The 7,368-nt window shown below is 41.6% G+C and overlaps 1 protein-coding gene across 1 annotated transcript in view; it reads right to left on the minus strand.

The window, feature by feature from the left end:
- The window catches only part of DHRSX (dehydrogenase/reductase X-linked), a 173,745-nt gene that overhangs the window by 153,324 nt on the left and 13,053 nt on the right, over nt 1–7,368 (minus strand).

The following is a 7,368-nucleotide window of genomic DNA, read 5'->3' on the forward strand; positions in this document are numbered from 1 at the left end:
TTCCTCATATAGTTTGGGGGCGTTTAGTTATATCACCGCAGTACCAATGCATCAAAAATAATAATAAAAAAGTTTCTAATTGTTCCTTCAACATCCTCTTTTAGTTCAGTGCATTTTTTTAGGTCCAAGTTTCCTTTTTTTTTTTTTTTTTTTCTTCAGGCTCATTTAAAGTATTGAGCAATGTTAACAATCATGTTTAGACATTCCCTCAGACAGTGAAACTTCCGTGTCTCAGAAAGCATACTCTACCAGAAAATAGTAACACCACAAAAAGCAGAATCACACCAGAGCCACCCTCTGTGCTCAGCAGTACACAACCCCACGTGTACTTTGGGTGGGAAGGGATTTGTAGTTTTCTTGCTCAGTTTTCTGTGAGGCATCAAACTTCTCCTAGCAGAGCACAAATACAATGAAAGGAATGCAAACACTATTTTTTTTTTCCTGATTATTTGTTTCAGGAACGGTAGCTTTCAAGTATTTTTTCTTGCTGTTGATAACCCCATTTAAACCTTGCTCTGTTGCACCAAAACAGTAGATTAGATTTCGAACACTATGATAAAGCCACAAACCAAAAATCAGTGTCAATAACTGTATGTGTAATTTAGAAACTGCAAGGATGGAAAGCTTGAAACTGAGAACACCCAGTTTCCAAAAATGGCAGGGGGGGGAGGGAGATATGTACGTGTAATTATTACATTTTTACTCCATAACTGCCCACATCTTGAATCCTGTTCTGTCCGCAAGTCAAGGAAAAACCCCATAATCCAAATAACAAAGATACCAAAATATTCCATAAGGCCCTATTTATTCAATGTGTTAAAAGTTGCATCATAACCTATCTGAACCAAGAATTTCATGTCAGTGCCCACATAACTTCAATATTACTCCAGCTCTGGGTGCCCGAGCCCAGGTAAAGGACTTACCCATTCCCTTCCTTTCCTGGGAGGGGACAGCATCTGAATGCTGTAAATAAGCTGCCATGTTACAGTTCAACTACAGAAGGATCTCTAAGAATAGCACCATGGGTTTGCAGCCATTTCCTTCTCTCTTCCGGCCTTGCAAAATTTTACTGGGCTGCTTCAGCGCTCACATCTACACCAACTAAGATTTCTGATTGCGCAACTTGTCCAACGCATGCAGACTCTTGCTGGAGTCCACACAAGGCCCTTGTGTGACTGCAGACCCCCACCCACGCCGCTGCCCCCACAGCAAGCCTCCACGGTCACCAGCTGCACTTCCACAACCTCTGGTGCCTCCAGATGGTGTGCGGTGGATGGAAGCTGGAGAACAACCCTTCCCACGGTGCTACAGATCAACTACACTTCATAGTTTGGTTTGGTTTTATATGGTTTGGTTTGGTTTGAAGTTGCAGCATTAGCTTAATGCTAAACAAGCTTTTTCTACCACCCGAATGAGCAGACCCTACCCCAAGCAGCCCCCCAAAAGAAGAGACACCGAGTTACTGCCCAAGTTTCCAACTACCCAACTGAATAGTATGCTTGGGGTGAAGTATCATGTGTAATGGCATAGGGCTGACATGAAAGCAACGGTCATGTAAGACTTACACTAGAACAAAGGGGATAGGGAAGACCCAGAAATTCTGAGAGAAGCCCATAGTCAACTAATTCTAAATCAGAAATATTAAATAGCACCATAAGGAAAAGACGGAGGAGGAAAAAAGAAGTATATGATCAGAAAGGAAACAGGAAGAAGTGATGCTGCAACAGGGAATTTACGCAGAGGAAAGGAGCAGCTTAGCACTTTACTGTCCTTTGCAAGATACCATCTGCCCATCTTTACACCAAAATGCCCTACTAGCACAAACGTGATGCATTGCCTAGCTCTGAAATCTCACTGTGCTTCAGCTGCTAAGCTTCACAGACACCCAACCTTCCCCTCATAATGTTAGATTTTGCCCTATATGCCTTAGAATCACAGAATGGTTTGGGTTGGAAGGGACCTTAAAGATCGCCCACTTCCATTTGGGTTTTGCATCTAAAAAAGCACTGTGTACAAAACCTACATCTAACTACCATTACTTAAAAGATATTTAAAGGGAGTTACACCTGGGATGCAAGTATTTCAAGTGGTTCAGAAGGCAGAGCATACAAAACGGATTGCTTTAAGGACTAAATCCCTAAATCTATATTTGCACAACTAACTCCAGGAGCTACGTTTTCTGAAATGCCAAGGGTTGGAAGTATAGTTTTTAGGCCACATTGTGCAACATCTTGATCTTAGCCTCAGAATGAATATGAAAGAATGAATCATTTTTAGCCTTGGAGCTTGCAAACTGATCACCCAGAAGTGCTGTTATCTGCCTGATCCTCTTCTGAGGACGGTTCACCAGCCGAAGGCAGGAATAGCATCACAGGAAACACCCTGACCCATCTCCTTCCTTCAAGCAAGTGCAGACCAGAAAGCAGCCCCAGCAACACAAAAACACAGCAAAAACATGACGGAAGAATCTGTATCCCCTCTGCAGAGCATAGCAAATCTCCTAAACAGCCTGAAGAAGCATAGCGAACAGACCAAAAGTTGCAGACTGAGCTGAACCAGTCACTGGAGGAAGAATTCACCAGTCTACACATACTACAAGCTACTTCAGATCCTGCCTCTGGGTAAAAAATAAATAAATAAATACAAAGAAATTATCTTCCATCAACTCTACTATACTTTGCCAAAAAAAGACGCAAAAAGTATATGCAATACTCTTAACAACTGACAAATAGTTTCTCCTCCTCTCTGTGAATTTCCCTCTCCAGGAAGAACTCTGCAATCTTACCATCAGCTGAACATTAGCTGAAGGAATGAAGGGGAGGTGGGACGGGAAGCACAGGGCATGAAAAAGGTGCTGGTTTTGTTTGTAAGGCTACCAAAGACTCAGACAATCTGAGCACCTTAGATTCACCTGAGGATTGCTCCACAGTTTGAGGCACCACACTCACAAGGTCGCTGTTTCCCAGCAGCAATGCCATTCTTCCTCCCATAACGCTACATAACAGAGTAAGCTCAGTATCATCCTCATCCTACTGTTCATGCAAAACAGTTGGAAAACCACGTGTAATGCATGTGAACTTCCACCTACTTTTACCATGTCTTAAAAGTACACAGATAATATTTTTCTACTCCTGTATTTTGAATATAAGTGTTGCACAGCCAACCCTAGCACTAACATACACGGGACTGAAAATAGAGACAAGAAAATATACGTACTGCAAACAGGCTCAGCACAAGTTATCCACTCATCCCAAAATTAGCTCAATCTCCCTATAGTGCTCTCTCCCTTAAGGCCTCCCAGATTTATCACCAGCAGTGAGGTCTCTGATGTGATGCCTGGGAATACATCTCTTTGGTCAACCAGGGAAGTTGTGCAAAGTATCACTTGGAAACAGCCATTAACTCTGGGCTTTCACCTGCTAAACAACTGATTACAACAGGAAGTTGTTCTTCCCTTGCTCCCCCTGTCTTCTTCCTGAAAACCCTCTGTTGCCATTGCAGGGAGCAGTGCTTGGGGGTGGCAGAGTTTATGGCCAGCAGCAGCATGAAAACACCAAGAAGTGTGCAAAGCATTTGTTTTATGCAGATCTGAAATGACAGATTATGAGCAGATTACTGATTTCATATCTTTAAATGTAGTCCCAATTTCAGAGGGCCTATGTGAACAGAAACACAGAATGAGTAAAGACAGCTTCCTTACAAGCTCTCATATGGAAAAGTGTAATAAAAGAGACCAACTGTCGTGTGTGGAGTAACGCTACGGCTCTGACATGTAGGTCAATGAAAGAGAACTGCTTTACTTCTCAAAATTACAGGTTTGTCCTTGAAAACCTCACATGTGCCACGCTAGATTATAAAAACCGTAGGAACTTCAGATTGCTGTTCCATTATTTTTCCCACTACCCTCTTTCTTTCCCTGAGCTTGAACAGAGAAGCAAGATGTACCCACTTCCTATTTGTTCTCATTAATACAGCAACTGAATTTTTTAAATTCAGTGGTGATTAGGTTCTTTCTGTTCATCTAAGTTCTGCTGTGTGCTCAAGAAACACAAGTCTGGGGCTAAACCACTCAGTGTGCCCATCATACCAACTCGGAGCAAACTTGACTGGCACTCATAAAACAGAACAGGGCACTGTTTGTAAAAGCACTTTATTTTTCACTTTCTCTCTCAAATACACACATCAGAAAACTACATTTGAGAAAATAAAGATTTCGTTTGGAACACAGCATTTCTGACGTGGGGCTGGATGTTTCTGGCATGAGATTTCCTGACACCAGCCTGACACCATACTTGTTAGGATTTTAAAATCCTACCACTGTAAACCTCACCGATGACTCATGAGAAAAAGCACACCAATGAAAACAGAGATTTAAACCCTTTCAGTCATGGTGTCTACAAAAGCAGAGCAAAACACTGGGATACAAAATTTGTAAAATTTAAAAGCAAATCAGCATCCATCAGAGAAATAAAGACGAATTTCTCATTTATGATTGCAAGTATTTTGGGGAAATGACGTATTGAAAAAATCATATGCAATAAAAGAAACTACTTTAAAAAATATAATAACCTTATTCTGCATTGCTTAGGGAATCACAGTTCAACGTGACATTGTGCACATGCTGCTATGGACACATACAGAAAGACTTGCAGTGCACTCAGTAAGCCAACAATGTTCATTCTCTACGGATGTAACTAGATAAACTATAGTACTATCACAAACATCTATGGGTGCATTTTAATTAGTGTTCTACCTAAGAGTGTTAATAAAGGCAACATTTCTTATTTTATTTTCAAATAAAATTATCCTCTCCTGCCTCTGGTATCCTTAAAAATACCCAGACCTGTTTCTGACAGTCTGCCTCTGGTAACAGTGTCTAAACAGTAAAACCACTGCAAATGTTTTCCCAAAAATATCTATCAAGGAGGAACTGCAGCTTTACTCTGTACTGATGTAAGTGGATTCACAGAATCACAGAATTTCTAGGTTGGAAGAGACCTCAAGATCATCGAGTCCAACCTCTTCCTAACGCTAACAATCCCCACTAAACCATATCCCTAAGCTCTACATCTAAACGTCTTTTAAAGACTTCCAGGGATGGTGACTCCACCACTTCCCTGGGCAGCCTGTTCCAGTGTCTAACAACCCTTTCAGTGAAGAAGTTCTTCCTAACATCTAACCTAAAACTCCCCTGGCGCAACTTAAGCCCATTCCCCCTCGTCCTGTCACCAGGCACGTGGGAGAACAGACCAACCCCCACCTCGCTACAGCCTCCCTTGAGGTACCTATAGAGAGCGATAAGGTCGCCCCTGAGCCTCCTTTTCTCCAGGCTGAACAAGCCCAGCTCCCTCAGCCGCTCCTCGTAGGACTTGTTCTCCAGGCCCCTCACCAGCTTCGTTGCCCTTCTCTGCACCCGCTCAAGCACCTCCATATCCTTCTTGTAGCGAGGGGCCCAAAACTGAACACAGTACTCAAGGTGTGTACTCACATAATATAGTATAGCATAATATAGTATAATATACCAGTACTATAAAAGTCATTGGAAGTAAGTACCAGCTGAAAGGCATGGAAAGCAGCATCCATGTGCAGCCGGCAATAGCCTCTCCAACTTCTCTGAACAAAATACCAGAGCTACGACTGATTACCTCTTCAAAGCATGGCAGATGGAAGCGTCGCTCTTTTGAGCAGTAACCTTTTCTTCCAGCAGCAAGGTAAATCAATAGCACCCTGCACAGAAATGTCAATATAAACGCTCCAAATTTGTAATATTAACATTTCAGAGTCTGAGGACATCTCGTTTGAAAACGGTTTCCACAACAGCCTTTATATTTTTTTAAAGATCCAAATCAAATTTTATTGGTAAAGAAGTTTTTAAAATACAAGTTAAGCTGAAAGACGGTGCTTTGTCTTTTCATGGTAAACTTAATTCCTCTGTAGCATTTTAACCCAACTCCAGCAGCACTGAGAATGACTGTAGAAACAGTACAGATCTATTTAATCGATCTTTGTTGTTCAACCTAAAGGAAATACTTTTTATGGAAAATTACACAGCAACTGTAGGCATGTCTTGAAATTCCAGTTTCAAAACTATGAAGTCTTCAGAAGGGCTCTACTGATGTGCTTTTAAGGCAGACATAAAATTGCATTGTATCGTTAACTTCTATCCACAGCACCAAATAGTAATTTTATTAAAAGAATAAAGACAACATCTGTAATTTCCCTATATCTCCTAAAAACACAAACACATCTTGAATATGGCAGACAACCAGTAGTTTGGAGGAAGTATGACCACATAGACCATTCAGTCTTGGCCTGCAAAAACAAAAACAAACAAAAAGAAAAAAGGAACAGCCACAACGCCTAAACCTCCCAAGGAGCCAAGGCTTGCCAGTGTACCAAAAAGACAGCCTGTGCCACACAGCACTGTGCCCACAGAGCCAGGCCACCGCTCTTCAGGAGACTTTCCTCCAAGAGGCACATACAGAAACGGAGACCACAGACTTGAGTTGTGTGGAGATGAAAATGCATTTTTTCCTGTATAAATCATGCTTTCCTGTATAAATCATGCTTTACCCAACTGTCATGGAATATGTAAAATCTGCAACTTGTATGTTAAAATCCACATCTTCTCATTCCAAAATGATGTCCTTAACCAGTCCCTTCTTTTTCAGCTTTGCCGCAGAAAGGACAAAGCCATGCAGAACTACATCTAACTCCTATGCCGTCAGGGGTCCTACAGAGTATTGCAACCAGCATTGGTTTCTTTTGCTTTTCATACTCCTGCCCGCATGCAAATGCTTCTGTGCAGCTAATTGGACCACGCTGATATTAACTAAAGGAAAAGTTCCAACTTTAAAACAATCAGGCCAACATCATCAGATTCCTGGAGTATAAAAATGATAGAATATCATGTGCTACACATATTGTGTTTCTGTCGGGTTGGTAGCAGTGGGTTGTGGCGATGGGGGCAGCAACACTGCCTCCCACAGCCAAGCTCTTCTTCACAGTGTGAAATTAAGGTACCACAAAACATGAAAAACATTGCAGGTATCTCCAGCTCCACTGCTCTGAAGGGTTTCTTAAGATATTCACTTGGGGCAGGAAACATTTTATTAAGGAGCCTTGGCAAGACAGAGTGCTGATTTCAGCAAGATCCTTGATACGTTGCTGCAACAGAAACTTAAATTAACGTACCCTTTCTGCAAATAATCCAAAAATGTATGTCCTTACTTAATTTAAACTAAGGAAACTCTAATACAGTTTGCTGGAAAATTTCACCTTTTCAACCTCAGTTTGGTTCTGTGTGTTCCTTTTGGCTTCGTCATAAATCCTGGTGGTACAAAGGTGAAATGCCTCTCAAGACTGGTC

This window comes from Aythya ferina (assembly GCF_964211825.1).
Source record: "Aythya ferina genome assembly, chromosome: 1".
NCBI classification, from domain to species: domain Eukaryota; kingdom Metazoa; phylum Chordata; class Aves; order Anseriformes; family Anatidae; genus Aythya; species Aythya ferina.